The following is a 17,487-nucleotide window of genomic DNA, read 5'->3' as shown; positions in this document are numbered from 1 at the left end:
TTCTATTGGTCCAACTGAAGGAATGATTTTGGGCTGCTAGAATCAAGGGTAGAGACTTCCGGACGTGACCGGTTCACGACTGCGCAAGCGTTGGTTTGATGCTTGAGACCGCGTTAGGAAATTTTTAGGTGCAAATGTTCACTTTATTACCGGGGTGTTTGAATGTTGGCGAGATCACGGGTGTTCGCATTTGTGACCAGGTTTGTGTTATCGGGAAGAGCACGTTTGTACGTTTGGAATGAAAGATTGTGAGTCTATATGAGAGAATAGGCAATTTGTGTTAGTGAGTGTTAGCATGGATCTAATTTAAAATATAGCAATAAAAGAAGGGTGCCTTCAGAGAGAACTGGTCCTGTATATTATTTGACCATGGCAGTGGATAATAAAGATCGCCAAGTTAAGTACTACAATTGATCAAAATGTAGGTAAACTTAAAAGAAAATAATCGTGTTCCAAGTTTCTGTGATATAATCACTGTAATACTACTTTGGTGGAGAAGTCCCCGGACCAGAGCTGCAAATTTTCACCAGGTTGTTTTGAACTTGAAGGAAGAACAAATCTAAAATCATGCCCTACTATGTTCAATTCGCAGTTTTTCGTTTGCATCATTCATTTAAACAGCCGAGGTGCTCAATGATTTTTCAATTAATTTTCGATTTCATTGACCCTGTGAATATCTCTGTACTGGGATATCCACTAGGTTTTTCAAGTAAAACTACTCTGAACATACTTCTTACTGTTCATGTCAGCTTCAAAACGCAAGATATGTCAAAATTTAACCTAAACTGGGCTCTACAGAGCAGATGATAACTTTAGTTGCATCAATTTGAAATGAAGACGTAGGTGTGGTTATGAAAATCCCGCTAACTTGAAAGTGCATGATTAAGGGCGTCTTTGAATTTGGCGATGAAACTGTCCCAGACCACATCAAAGTACAGTATCATGCCGAGGGAATTAAATTCCTATGTTTTTTAAAAAAATTACAATTAAACCAGGTCTTTGCGTTCGACTTCATCTGTTCAGAACCACGACCCCTGACCAATGCACCGGGCTGACGCTAAGTCCGAAATTGAAAACACTACTTGTGAATTATATTTGGCTTTTGTGCCCTGCATTCATAGACGATTTTAAACCAATTTTCTCCCTAGGGAGTAATATAGCAAAAAAACATGCTGGTATTTTTAACTGAAAAATCTGCTATCAAAAACCAATAACTTTGTTGTAATAAACTCATTGCTACATACTTTTAAAAAAATCAAACTTTCTTCATTTTTTCTCTCAAAAAGGTGTGTACTCCCTTAAAAGTTAGGTATTTGGTGTTTTGGATTCTCATCATCAGTAACACCAACTTAGGGACAGTTAGATGATAAATAGAATCTTGCACAGTACCAGACGTTTGCTTCTCAAAACAAAAGAGAAGCTTTCGTACTTGCTACTCGAACTATTGCGTGGAACCAGCCAGTTTCTTGCGTTCACGCGAGACGTGTGATTTTTTTGGATTTAGGTATCTAACTGACCCCAAGTTGGTACTAGTTTTTGATGACGATATTCCGAAATACTAAAGATCAAACATTCACTTTCATTGTCACCGATGGGGCGGTGCAAACAATGTAATACTGGAATGGTAGATGTATTCAACTTCAGAATCGAAAATACTGTTTTTTAACTAGTAACTTTGTGAATATTTGCATTTGCCATTACATGATACTGAAGCGAAACAAGTATCCATTGGGGTGAGAATCGGTCACGCTTACCACTCAACCACCGACGCCGTCAGCAATTTTGCATTTAAACTGACGGCTACTACTGCGTGCCTCACCTGATGACCTAAATGTCCCGCATTTTACTGAATATGAATATATAATAACTTTGATAACTTTTTGCCTGTTCTAACAATTAAATGCATATTTTCTTTGTCACACCCAACCTGTTAGCTAGCTTGCGCAGTATTAATTTATTTGGTCTTCCCAATGATCAATGCACTTAAAATCATATAAAATATATCATCGGTAAATAAAAGGGTAGAAAAGTAGCAAAGGCAAATTGATTTCTCGTGTCGCGTCCTTGCCTTTTAATGGCCTCATATCTTATTGCATTTAGTACGCATAGCATCATAATGTTATTTGAACCCTTCACACTTTCGTTGAAAACACTTTACCCGAATCCCTCACGTTCAGTCTTTATTTACCGATGAAATTGCACAATCACTTGTAACGCCACCCCTTGTTCTACAGCCATAAATGATTTTCCCTCTGCTAACGACCATTGAATCATTGAACTCAGCATCAACAATTTATTCTCTAATCCGGTCGAATCTTCTAACACAGAAATCGCTCGTTAATTCATCGTAAAAAGGGTCACGCGCCCCCGGATCATCAAGAGGTGTCGCCCTGCTGATGGATGGATTGGATATGTGCCGGTACTTCCGAAATCAAGTTCATCACAAATTCGCCACCAGCAACCGTACGGAGGAATATTTTTCATTCGAGGGTCTCTTTTGAAGTTGGGAACTAGTTTTCTCTCTGCTTTCAACCAGCTATACCGCGTTTATTAAATCGAATCTAGAACCTCTCAATTGTTCGTTGTTTACACACGACATCTGCGGAGAACACCTTAACTATTTGCTCGAATAACTGCACGTTGGCTGCATCGCACCTCGTCACCAAAGCTCTGTAATCCGAACAGCACATAGTACTGCGAGAACGTGAGGGAAAGCGAATTGTTCGCCAACAGCAGAAGCAGTAGAGTGCCATTTCTGGATCATTATGCACCGCGGGTGGTAATATCGCGTTATGATTTGATTTGAATTTATGAAGCGGAGATTACGACCTACCAGCAGTGCGCAAAAGGGCGAACGGTGTGGGGAAGAGGTGATCTCCATAAACTTGTACCGATGAAGGCTGTAACAACTGAACTATGAAATGGAATCCGTTGGAAAATTATGACGACTGCTGGCTCGGATACCGCAATGTCGTACATGCTGTCCACCCTTTCAGACCCATTCAGACTTCTGCCCACATCCGGATGGGTGCGGAGAGGCCTGAAGGAACGTGCTTCTGTTAAGAGCAGCTCAAGTATGCCCACGCGTGGAGCGATGTGGGATTTTATGCGTTTTTATAAATTATTCATCGCCGCAATTGAAATGCTTCGGATGTTCGGTATTACATGATGCTTCCAGCGAGGTTATCTTTGAAAAAAAATCCATAGTTTATATAAGAAAATTTCACTCATCGTTAAAAATCATTGATAAGTGCTTGCTTTGATTCACAGTAATGGCGGAATTATGCTCACGCAAATAATAAATCATAAAGATTCAACCAAACGAACTCCTGCACTATTTAGTCTAGTTCAATAGGCGTATGTGCACTGCAATATAATAATCCTTTAATCTTTGCTTTCATCTGAGAATAGAGATCTGAGATACACGGACAGTAAAGCAAGCGTAGTAGCTTGTCGCGAGCTTGGAACACTCGTATAGTGATCGAAGTGGACTGATTATGTGAAAGGTGTAAAAACGTATGTCAAACATCTGTCAGATTTGTCCAAGCTCAGTTCAGAAAGTGACTGTGTCCAAATCTAAGCGGTGGTGTGGTGACTAGCTGTGTCTTAAAGCAGAACACGACAAAATCACTGACATCTTACAGTTCCAACCGCTACAGATTAACTTCGCTGGCTGACACTAGGTTAATTCTTGGCGACTTTCCCTTTGAGAGGTGTTTTCAAAAATCAAGTCCCACTATATTTAATTTGAATATTTGCTCTGCTTCCCTTTTCTTTTGTTTATTTTGATCTTCTTGGTCTCTGACTGCCCACTCACGACCAGAGCACTGATTTACTTTGTCGCGGACGCCTTTCAACTATTAGGAAGCAACGTTTTTGCCGTTTCAATAAAGCAGAAGAAGAATAACTAGATGTTTTGACATTGTCATAACGCGATTTCGGGAATCAGCAAAAATGTTGAAAGGAACGATAATTTAAATTTGCGGATTCGATCGACAACCGGTGGCGTAGCCAACGGGGAGATTATTTAGAATAAAAAAATGAACCTATATTTATGAAGCAAGGAGTATATTGATCATGAAACTGATTTCCCATTATTGAATAAATTTGTTAATTAAAATATCACCACTGATTAAGGTACTAATAACAAAATCTAAAGCTAAGCATAATCCATAAATTTACATAGTTTTGTTTTTATTTGTTTTACGAAATTTGAACGAGTAACATAATTTTAGACTAGGAATAAAAAAGTCCTCAGGAGTTTAGCTGACAAGCCATAGAACAAAAAACAACTTTTTCAGAAAAAAACCGATTTAATCCACCTAGCAGTGAGATGAGACATTTCTTACACATCAAATGAATCAAATGAATCAAATGAATCAAATGAATTAAATAAAACAAACGAATCAAATAAACAAAACGGGCTAAAGTGATAAAATGAATAAAAAGAAGAAAATGATCAGAATTAAATGCATTGATTAAAATGAAAAATTGAACAACAGTATAAGGTTATAAATTAATATAAAGAAATAAATTGAATCAAATTAATTATTTGGATGAAATGATTAAAACTGAAAAAGTAGTCAAATTATTAAAATAAAGAAACTGAACAAAATGAATAAACTGGAAAAAAATAATAAAATGCATACAATGAGAACAATGAATGATATGAGTAAAATGTACAAAAAGAATAAACTGATCAGAGTGATTCCAAAGAATGAAACGAATAAAATAAGTAAAATGAACGCAGATTAACAAAACGAATAAATGCGGAATGAAATAATTAATTAAAATGAAATGGTCATATATTTGAAGCCAAAAACATTTTTGAATAAGAAAATGAATAAACCGGATTGTACGAATTTGAAAACCATTGCACTATGGTCTCAAAGCTGTATTTAGGAAGACAAAACTGTTTGCGCCTAAACCGTTAGTTTTAGATATATAGTATCTTCGGCAAACTTTCTTAGAACTTTTTTGCCGATTTTTTTATATTAGTTGAATTAGGGTGGTCCTTGTGGTTAGGGTGTTAAAAGTATCAACTTCTTTGATATGTAAAATTCAGCTACATAGTGTTCTACAAAGTTATAAATCAATCAAATTGAAGCAACCTTTCTGAAGAAACTATGTGGCTATTTCTAATGGTTCATGTGCTATGATTTTTGCAATATTTAAGGTAGGGTGGCTCTTTAAAAATTGATTTTCTATTAATATCTTTTTATGTGTTAATTTTTCGCTAATACTTTGTTCTAGAGGTTTTTAGAACTTTTGTAAATAAACATTTTTGCCGAAGCAATGAAGTTTCTATCTCTTTTGTTTGCATAGTTACAGGCGATTTTCAAAACAAAAATGTTTTTTCAAAGATTTATATCTTCCAACATTGCAAATGGATTTTCAATCTTTTAATTTCATTTGAAAGATCGGAACTTTTGTAGTTTTTGGTGAAAAAACTGCGGGAGCGTTATTTCTGTAAAAAAAAATATTTATTTTTGAAAATGGTGTATTTTTCAACAAAAATCGTTCATAACTTTTCAAATAGACGAGATAATAACTTTGTTACTTCAGCAAAAATATTCGCCATACAAAGTTCTAAAAGTGCTGCAAACAAAGTATTTACGATAAATCAATGTATGAAGTGACAAATGAGAAATAGTGATTTTAAGGGGTCACGTTTTCAACATTAAATCTCTTATGGTAAAATCAACCGAGAAATAGTCATTGAGTGTGATAATACCGAATGTCATGGCAATTCTATTGGATTTGTAAACGTTTTTGAAAGAACAATCTACCGTACATCTAAATAGTACAGTGGATTTACAGTAGCGTTAGCTGCAAACTATCGTTAATTCTAAATCGGCCAACAAAAGTTATCTATGCTCACTTAAGTAAATCCTTTTTGGTTTGGACTCAAAACGAGTGCTAGAAAGAAAATGTTTTAGTTCACGTCTTGTTATCTCAAAATAAAATCTTGAAACGAGTTTGTTATTCATAGCAGCGGAAATTATTGTATGCTTTTCCAACATTTATGCAATGTTTGAAAGTATAAATTAATTATCGACTATAATGACGGCTGTGGGTAAGTTAAGGAAAGATTCTCAATTTTTTATTACTTCAAAACAAATAAAAGTAAGAGGTCTGAAAATCGCTAACCGCGAACTGGTAAAGTAACTTATAAAGTATATTTTCCTAGCATCTATATAATGCATGATGACGGTACTTGCTTTATTGGCTCCGTAATAGATAACTTTTATATAGAGTTTACTATAGTACGCTATAGTACTATTCTGAATTCACGCTAACAAGTAGTTGTACGGTTAATTTTTGTGTTTTCAAACAGTGTCACATATTCAATAGATTTTCAGTATAACACACATTGACTATTTCTCAGTTGATTTTACCATAAGAGATTGAGCGATGAAAACGTGACCCCTTGAAATCACTATTTTTCATTTGTCACTTCATACATTGATTTATCGTAAATACTTTGTTTGCAGCACTTTTAAAACTTTGCATGGCGAAGATTTTTGCTGAAGTAACAAAGCTATTATCTCGTCTATTTGAAAAGTTATGAATTATTTTTGTTGAAAAATACACCATTTTCAAAAATTAATTATTTATTTTACAGAAATAACGCTCCCGCAGTTTTTTCACCAAAAACTACAAAAGTTCCGGTCTTTCAAATGAAATTAAAAGATTGAAAATCCATTTGCAATGTTGGAAGATATATAGCTTTGAAAAAAACCATTTTTGTTTTGAAAATCGCCTGTAACTATGCAAACAAAAGAGATAGAAACTTCATTGCTTCGGCAAAAATGTGTATTTATAAAAGTTCTAAAAACCTCTAGAACAAGGTATTAGCGAGAAATTAACACATAAAAAGATATTAATAGAAAACCAATTTTTAAAGAGCCACCCCACCTTAAATATTGCAAAAATCATAGCACATGAACCATTGGAGATAGCCACATAATTTCTTCAGGAAAGTTGCTTCAATTTGATTGATTTATAACTTTGTAGAACATTATGTAGCTGAATTTTACATATCAAAGAAGTTGATACTTTCAACACCCTAACCACAAGGACCACCCTAAATCAACTAATATAAAAAAATCGGCAAAAAAGTACTAACAAAGTTTGCCGAAGATACAATATATCTAAAACCAACGGTTTAGGCGCAAACAGTTTTGTCTTGCTAAAGACAGCTTTGGGACCATAGTGCATTGCATCAGAAAGTTTTGAAATGTTTTTGAAAATCCCATCTTCTGAGAAAAGGCTAATAAATATGCAATGGACTTTCTAGGGCTTCCATCTTTTTTGGTTTTATTTTTCATGAAAGTTCGTACCAATACAACGAATGTGCAGCTGATACAACTCATGGTTCATTCGTCTGCGCAACGTTCCGTCTTCCATCTGCACGCCACCATAGATGGTACGCAACACCTTTCGTTCGAAAACTCCAAGGGCGTGTTGGTCCTCCACGAGCATAGTCCAGGTCTCGTGGCCGTAAGGGACCACCGATCTAATCAGCGACTTGAAGATAATTAATTTCGCGCGGCGGCGAATTTTGTTCGATCGGAGCGTCCTCTGGAGTCCAAAGTAGGCACGATTTCCCGCTAAGATCCGTCTCTGAATTTCTCTGCTGTTATCATTGTCGTCGGTTGCCAGTGAATCCAAATACATGAATTCGTCGACCATCTCGATTTCGTCACCGTCAATCCGAACTCGGGTGGGAGGTTCACATTGTCGTCTCTAGAACCTCTTCCTCTCATGTATTTTGTCTTCGAAACGTTGATGGCAATTCCAATCCTGCTGGCTTCAGCTTTCAGTCTTTGAGCATATATTTCATTCAAAATTCAATAGAGATACGAATAGTTTAAATATCGCACGTGGAATGTCTCTTTTGAAAATTTCCATCGTCAAACTTTCATATTACCCAGTTAAGCCAAATATTTTCTGATATAGCTATGAATTTCCTTAATTATAGTGTAGATACAGGCTTTGAATACAATTGAATTAAAGTTGAGTTGATGTAGCAGCAGACAAAACATAGTATTTGTTACCGCGACGGTAGCTCTTGGTTACCCTATACACAGAGATGCGTCAAATGCAATCGACCCAGCAAGCACTGACAGATAAAAGACGATCGTGAACAAACAATAGTCATATTATATTCCTCTTTGATTGAATCAAGAACCAAGAATTATTTGATTTAGAATAGAAACTTCATTTACATTTATAATATTGTTTTCGGTTTGAGACCACAATACCCGAACTAGATCAATCACTGATGATTGTGAGTAGAGTGAAATTATTATTGTACCATTTTATTAATAAATTTTATTCAGTTGAAGCTGATCAACACAACCAAACTAGGCATTTCGATCTGCTATCAAAATTCAGTGAATTATAATTCGTTCATCGCAACATTCTTCAAAATCATCATCTCATTGATAGTATCGTCACTTGCGAAGCAAGATGAGCAAACAATTAAATGTTGGTAGTCAAGCAGCAGGCCAAGCCGAAAACTTATTTGGCCATATGAACAACTCGATATCTGATCCAATAGCAGATGATCTATCAACTGACGACAGTGAGTTGAGCGCGAATAGCACTTGTGCACAGATCGGGTTTCATCTAGACCATCTGCATGAAATAAGACGCATTCGTCTAAAAGCAATCGATGAGCGGGAAGCTTTAGAGCTATTAATTGAGAATAAGAAATATGAAATTAGAAAAGCGCAACTATCTTCGACACTGAAAGTGTACCCTGAAGAGAATGAGCAAGTGTGTGAGTTGAATCAATCTGTATCGTACCAGCTACCAGAACCATTTGAATATGCTTTGAGTGATGAGGCGAACAGCACGGTACCACAACAGAGTATTCAACTTACACCACAACAAATAGCCTCGCGCCAAGTGTTGACAACAGATTTGCCAATATTCAACGGCAATCCAGAAGATTGGCCATTGTTTTACAGTCAATATAAAATTTCTACTGAGGCTTGTGGATACTCGAACGCTGAAAATTTAGTGCGCTTACAACGCTGTTTAAAAGGGAAAGCCTTAGAGTACGTTCGCAGTCGGCTGTTTCTTCCTGAGCTGGTTCCTCGTGTGATGGAAACACTTCAAATGTGTTTTGGTCGCCCAGTATTAATTATAAACACTTTATTAGATAAAATTCGCAGAATTGATGCCCCTACAATAGATAACTTGCAAAGTGTCATTAATTTTGGTATGGCAATACAGAATTTATGTGACCACCTTATAGCAATGGATCAGAAGGATCATCTCTCGAACCCAACTCTTTTGCAGGAGCTAGAAGGAAAGCTTCCAGGACAATTAAGACTTGAATGGGCCAGGTATAAACAAAAGAATCGGTGTGCGGCATTGATTTCATTGAATAACTACATGCAATCTTTAGTTGAAGCCGCATGTCAAGTTACACATCGGGAATCTATTCAAACTACAGAATATGATAATATTTACGACAACAATAATGAGATGTCCAGTTCAATCTCATCCAATGAAGCAATAAAAAAATGTTTAGTCTGTAGTCGTGGAAATCATCGTATAGGAGGTTGCGACACGTTCAAATCCTTTGAAGTAGAGCGCCGTTGGAGATTAGTTGGAGATTTGAAACTGTGTAGATGCTGCTTAAATCAACATAATAGTAGAATGTGCAGGTTTACACGGCGATGTGGAATAGAACGATGCGAGTTGTTACACCATCCTTTACTCCACCAATATCCAAGAGCTTCTAATTCGCGCGGAAATGAATGAACTGTAACAAATCTTTTCACGCTATGTTACGGGGGTGGGGATGTTACCGCGACGGTAGCTCTTGGTTACCCTATACACAGAGATGCGTCAAATGCAATCGACCCAGCAAGCACTGACAGATAAAAGACGATCGTGAACAAACAATAGTCATATTATATTCCTCTTTGATTGAATCAAGAACCAAGAATTATTTGATTTAGAATAGAAACTTCATTTACATTTATAATATTGTTTTCGGTTTGAGACCACAATACCCGAACTAGATCAATCACTGATGATTGTGAGTAGAGTGAAATTATTATTGTACCATTTTATTAATAAATTTTATTCAGTTGAAGCTGATCAACACAACCAAACTAGGCATTTCGATCTGCTATCAAAATTCAGTGAATTATAATTCGTTCATCGCAACAGTATTGTTTTCTCAAACCTTCGCAATTACAATTAATAAATATTTCAGATTGGCAGAAAATCTTATCACACAACTTAGTAATGCATACAGAAATAGCTGGATAAATGCGATAGAAGAGAGACAGAGAGAGAAATAGAAAGAGAGAAATGGGGGGGGGGGGGGGGCGTGTGAGGAATGGCAAATGATGGTTAATGCAGTGACATTATTTTTATAGGTATATTATTATGATATATTGATTTCTTACATTCTTATCATAAATAATGTAAGTAGTAATTTTTGCGCCATAACCAGTATAACCTAGATCTCGCAAAAGAGCTAAATTATCGCTAGATTTTTGGGCTTCAAACATACAGTTGCTTTCGGTGACGCCACGAGTATAATTATATGAGAAATCTCACTACTAGGTGAATTACTTGTTGATCTGTGTATTGATATAGCATCCAACATTTACCTCATGATTGAACGCAATCCTAATCCAAGGGATGAATACTAGAATTCACTGTTTCTTTATCAACACATTATTTTGTCTTTGAAGTGAACTTGTACATTGATTTTTGAGAAATAGTTCATTTATTATAAAGGTAATTCACAAAATGTTCTCAACATCGAATTCCTTGAATCACGTAGATGTGTTTTCATACCCCGATATTCAAAATCGGTTTAGTTTTGCCCCTAAAACACCAGTAAAGCAAAACTCTGTATGAAACAATCTCATTTTTAATTAGTGGAAATTGGTAAGCGAGGACTAAAAATACAAAATGTCTAATATCTCCGCCGCTCATGCACGGATTTAGACAATCTATAGCTTGTTAGAAAGGTATTTTTACAAGCTTTTTTTTCTATTTGTGTGCAGTTTGTGGGACAATATTGAATTATTCGAAAGTTATTTGCAAAAAACCTGCTGTGTTTTGACAAAATCGCCCATATCTCAGAAAGTAAACAACATATCGAAAATCAAAAATAATAGTGTCAAATGGCAACGTTAGGCCTTTCATTTGAAACTAATTTCATTAAGATCGGTTCAGCCATTGCTGAGATAATTACATGACATACATACACACATACACACACACACACATACAGACATTGTCTCAATTTGTCGAGCCGAGTCGATTGGTATATGAGACTCGGCCCTCCGGGCCTCGGAAAAAGTTGTCAAAGTTTGAGCGAATCCTATACATTTCTTTTGTAAGAAATGTAAAAGCAGTCACGACCATAGAATCGGTAGCAAAAGTGATTATATTTCGATTATAGAAGTTGAAACTTTCGCGTTATTCGCTTCTTTGGTGGGGTTATTAACCCTAAAACGTTGCACTGGGGTACAAATGTTCCCCACGTCTTCTTTGGAGCCGTGTGAAGACGATCATTCGGCATTTATCGACCTGGGACCCTAACCATAATTCAATTTAGAGTTCCTAGAAAAAAGTAGGAAAAGGTGGTATAGCCAGTTTGCTTTGGAAGCAGGTGTCAAAGTTGGCGTGGGATACATTTTTACCCTAGTGTACGGTAGCCGTTAGCATTTCGTCAGGTTTCGTGCTGTCAGTGGGAATGTGACCAGTTTAAATACTGGTTGTTTTACTACGTAAGTAACAATTAGTATTATTTTTATTTATTTATTCATTTCGTCAATTGATGTAGACTACAGATTTCCTGAATTACTAATGTGTATATTTCATGAATTTAGTATAAATGAAGCAATTTGGGCTTTTACAGAATCATCCTCTTACGCATTAGAATTTCTTTTGTGTATAAAATATTGTTTTAGTTTCAGTTTAGACATTGTAAAATCAATTGAGTCGCAATAGTGATTATAAACAGACATCATTCGATTTATGGGGCTATATTTTGCATAGTTTGTGCGAAAAGGAGTTATTGAAAATATACTTCGATTTCGTAGCTGTCGTGAGGATGCATAGAAGTTCAATTTGGATAAAATTTCAGCTGAATCGATACGATGCGAAACGATATTATTAATGAATTAGAGCACTGCAAATTCGCGACGCTCCTTTAATGTTTGAAAATTGATAAGCAAGCAGCGTGCTTCATAAGATAGCAGAGGAAATGCTGTCCATCCTAATTTACAAAGGGCAAATAATAAAAACTGTTTTTGTACCGATTCTATTCGTTCTTCATGTCTACTTGAAAAAGGGCACCAAATAATACTGCAATATTCCAATATCGACCCAACATATGAAACATATAATGTTTTTATTGTATAAGGATCTTCAAAATGATAGCTAAAGCGTTTTATAAAACTGAGCATGTTGTTAGCTTTGTGTATAATTGTGTTATAATGATCAATAAAATTTAACTTTTAATCTAATATATCTCCTAAATCCCTAATTCTTTCACTTTTTACTACAGTCTGATTTCCTAAGGTAATCTCAACATTCGGTGTTTGTCGTTTTCGACTAAAGGCTATTAAATTACATTTTTTCACGTTTAGTTGTAAGAGGCATTTTTGATACCACATGTGGAAAATTTGCATTTCGTTTTGAAATGTATTAATATCCTCGGCATTTCTTATCTCCAAATAAAGTTTCATATCGTCCGCATAAATTAGTATCTTCAGTTTTTTGAGAATAAAGGAGATATCGTTCACGTATAAAATAAATAATACTGTATCGATTTTGTTGGCTATTTTCGGCAAATTTGAGACTAAGAGAAACGAAAGCAATGAAATTGAAAGACGGATAGGTATTCTAGAGTGAATCAGTTATAAACTTAGAACGGAAAACTAGAACTAGGCAGGCTCATATGGGCATGATCGAAAGGAAATGTGCAGAATTTTTTGCCTTCTGCAGAGTAGGAGTTGGGCGTTTCACCCAAGTCTACCGCATGGTCTATGGTAGAACATAACTCATCATCATGTTTTACCGCCGACGCCAGCAAAAAATTCTTCACAAATCCTCGCCTAGATTTCTGCTAGCTGAGCTGTGTCATTAATTGCTATCAGCAATCCGTGTGTGCGGAACGAAAAAATAAATAAGTAGTTCAATCACAATAGGATCGGTGCGACACCGATAGCTTGGTGTCGATTGAATGCATACGTCACGGCTTGATGCTAACAGAAAGGGAGAAGAATGATCGCATGGTCGTTCTAGGCGAGGATTTGTGAAGAATTTTTTGCCGGCGTCGGCGGTAAAACATGATGATGAGTTATGTTCTACCATAGACCATGCCGTAGACTTGGGTGAAACTCCCAACTCCTACTCGGCAGAAGGCAAAAAATTCTGCACATTTCCTTTCGATCATGCCCATATGAGCCTGCCTAGTTCTAGTTTTCCGTTCTAAGTTTATAACTGATTCACTCTAGAATACCTATCCGTCTTTCAATGTCATTGCTTTCGTTTCTCTTAGTCTCAAATTTGCCGAAAATAGCCAACAAAATCGATACAGTAGAACCTTGCGGCGATTAAAACATAGTAACATAAAAATAAATAATAGAGGGCCTAAATGAGAGCCTTGTGGAACTCCTGAGGTGACTTTAATTGGATTAGATTGCTTTCTTTTAAATTTAATTATTTGCTGATGTTCGGAGAGATATGATTCTAACCATGTAAGTAGCCCAGGCTCAATGCCGATCTTTTTCACTTTATAAAGTAACATTGGGATGTCAATGCGATCAAATGCTTTACTAAAGTGCTTCCACGTAGTTTCCATTATCCATTGCAATCAGTGAATAATTAATAAATTCTAGTAAGTTTGTTGAGGTCGAACGACCTTTGAAGAAGCCATGCTGGAGGCTGGAAATTCTGTTTTTTATTTGAAAAAATATTTTTTCGTTAATGATTGATTCGAAAAGTTTCGGAATACAGGAGGTTATGGCTATCCCACGATAATTACGTACGTCATATTTTTGCCCGATTTATATATAGGCACTAAATAAGATTTTTTCCATATTTTAGGGAACTGTCCAGATTGCAAAGACATATCAAACAGCCAGAACAATGGGGCAGTTAACTCGGTTGCTAGGTTTTTCATAAATAATGGTGGGATTCCATCAGCGCCAGAACCTTTTGATGCATCTAAATGTTTTAGAGCATTGAAAATGTCTTCCACTATGACATGATTGACATTAATATCCATAGGAAAATCGGGAAGAAAAGCGAAATAATCGCGATCGCGGTCTTGTTCAGAAAAAGTCGTATATATTTCTTGGAAGAATGTTGCAAATAGTTTGCAGATTTCTTCCGAGCTATCACGTACGTGGTCACCCAAGAGCATTGTTGATGGGAAATTGTCTGATTTTAATTTAGTTTTGACGTAGTTGAAAAAATTCTTTGGATAAGATTTGATCTGCTGTTCCGTTTTTGAGTTATAATCCGCAAGTGTAGAATCTATGGCTATATTTAGTTTATCGCAAATGTCGAAATATTTTTCCAAGTGCTCATTATTATGGTTTTTCTTATATAGCTTATCGTCGCTGTTGTGCTATCTTATGACAAGCGCCATTTAGCATATTCCGAGAAAAACGATTTTTAAAGTTTGAGATTGAATAGCTTGAAACTTATAAATGGTATAAACAATTCAAAGAATACAATTGATGCTTCTATCTATTCTGTATTAATCTCTCAAATATTACGAAGATCGGTTGACTATGTTGCGAGTTTTTACTATAAATGTAAACAAAAGTCGCACTCACACGTGTCATAGGCAATTGATGGCAAAATTTGTATGACGTGTCATAATCGCGCATGGAAAATTGTTCATGGAAAAAATTCACCAATTATGAACTTTTATTCATATCTTTGGCTTCATTTGGTCTATAAACAATCTGTTAGATGCATCTTGAAGGAAATGGGTCAGGGAATCTAGAAAAATAGTTATTTTTGGTTACAGTGTTGCCAAACATGCTATATTTCCAATTTAAAACTTAAACTGCTTTTTTCACACAATGCGTGCATTTTTATTTTGAAAATTATTATACCATTGTGTATCTCGGATAGTTTTAAACATAAAAACATCTTATACATCAAGATATCTTGAGCCAATCCCAATACACAGTTAATGGAAGTAAAAAGTCTTTTAAGAATATTAAGTCTTGAGTACAAAAGATAGATTTTTAGAGACCTTCAAAGGTGAAATAGATGATCAATTCTGGAAAAAAACCCGTGTTCAAACCTATGCTATTCAAATGCTAACATCCGTCTTTCAGTAGGCACAAACCAAGTTTAGTCAGCCCGTGCTTTATAAATACCTACAGAAGCATGTTGTCAGATGCCTTAGTGATAAAACGCTTCACGTATATTCGAAATATGAAAAGCATTAGAGGTGAGTATTGAACACCCACATTGCAAAACATCGTGCACACACGACTCAACCCTACCGCATTTTCAAGCGCGCAGGATGAAGAGCACACGATAAACTTTGCACACAGTAAGGAAACGGGTGCTAGCATGGATTTTCGGCAGTGCACAGTGGTCCAGAATGTGAATTTAGCAGGAATTTTAACTTTTTGCTAAAATTAATTGACTTAGCCTTATGTTTGGCAAAGTTGTTATACTTTGCAAGGCCCTTCTTTTTGTTTAACCCTCCGGCACTCGCGCGAATGGCTCCCCGAGTGAGCAGTTCCTGGTGCTGAAAGAAGATTTCGCTAAAGTTTCTGAAGGTGTTGCACTAAATACAACGGTGCGAGTGCCGGAGGGTTAAGCAGATGCTAGGGTGGTGGAGACATGTAAAAACTAACGCTACGTGCGAACTAGTAGTTGTAGTATCACTTATCTCCTTATGCTCTTCAAAAATTATAAAAACTTTAACTGAAATTGTTCCTCTCAATGCCAGTTATTGACTTGTTGGTGCTCGCGTCTTTGCAATTATGAGCACATAATTTGATGGTGAATGATGAAAAATGATTAATTTCCGGACTGTTCAACACCAACCTCAATCTAGCTGATGTTGATTGGTCAATGTTTTTAAGTAGCCATCGTTGAGTCATCATTATTGTCTTCCTAAACTTAACCTTTAAATTGATCACTAATAATTTCTAACAAGTTTATAGACGGCGCTTAGTTTTCATCATCAACTAATCACCGAAAGAAGTTGCCACCCGTTTTACCTCGGATTGGTCGATTTTCACACCAAATGACTCAAGGACCAATTACGGATAACAATCATCCCAAAAAAAGAAACGCCCAAAGGAACAAAAATAGAGAACGTCCTGTACGCAGTCTAGTACACAGACAAACCTACCGATTACATCCAATTAGGTAGTGTGCAGAAAAATTTCCTACAATCAAAATCAAATTTCATGCCTCGCTTTATGAAGACTTAATTGCCATCGAGGAACCAATTGGGCTCATCAAATTCAATCAACCGGTCATAACTTTCTTCCGTGCTCCGTCCGGGAGCGATAATCGCCGTGATAATTTGAACAAACGCTAGTTTTTTTTTGTTGTGCTGCGTTCCATTTTGGCCGTTGTTGTCCGTTTAGCATTTGCTCCCTCACTCGCTGGAATGGTGCTGGAGATGATGATGGTGATGACGATGATGAAGTATGTTTAGCTTGCGTAGAGGCAATCGCCCGTAACAACATGGCCAGATGATGAAGGTGTTGTCGGCAAACAAACCTGCGTACCATATGTATCCCACACGGGTGGGGCAAGCGGTACTGTGTGGGATCCTACCTGCGGGACAGCCTCGTAGCGAAGAGCCGGTCATAGAAATTCCACGTGAATGGCAATGACTCGCGAGTTTTTCTTTCTACGAGAAGGCTTCTGCTGCATTGAGTCTGTGTTTAGGTACACAAACCTGGGGTAAAGGCTTTCAGCCCCAGAATCCAGTAGCATTTCAAAGTCTAAACAAGATAATTACATTATTAAAATAATTTGCTGCTGCTGAACGGGGTGGCAAGAAGCTACGCTAGAAAATGGTTCGAGGCAAGCAATGGGTGTAAAATTGGTACAAGGAAAATGAAAACAGTGCAATGGTTGTGAATATCGCGATTCTGTAACTAGCTTGTATTTTTCAACAAAAGTTTTTTATAATGGTCAACGGGGAAGTTTTTTTTATTTCAATTTAACCTTAAGGTCATCCGCTTCTTCGGGTTAGAAAAATTTCTAACTCCTATGTGCGGGGTCGGGACTCGAACCCAGGTGCGCTGCGTACAAGGTGATCGACATAAACGGGGAAGTTCATAAAATCGAGGTATTATATTGGCTTAATTTTTAATCCCACAAAGGTTAGAATTAGGGAAGTCCGATTTTTACAATTAATCGATTAGTAGCTAATCGATTTTTTTTTACTTTTAATAATCGAAATCGATTAATGCCAAGAAATAACCGATTAATTGAAAT

This window comes from Topomyia yanbarensis, chromosome 3 (assembly GCF_030247195.1).
Source record: "Topomyia yanbarensis strain Yona2022 chromosome 3, ASM3024719v1, whole genome shotgun sequence".
Taxonomy (NCBI): domain Eukaryota; kingdom Metazoa; phylum Arthropoda; class Insecta; order Diptera; family Culicidae; genus Topomyia; species Topomyia yanbarensis.
The sequence above is the reverse complement of the archived record's forward strand: the minus strand, read 5'-3'. Positions refer to the sequence as shown.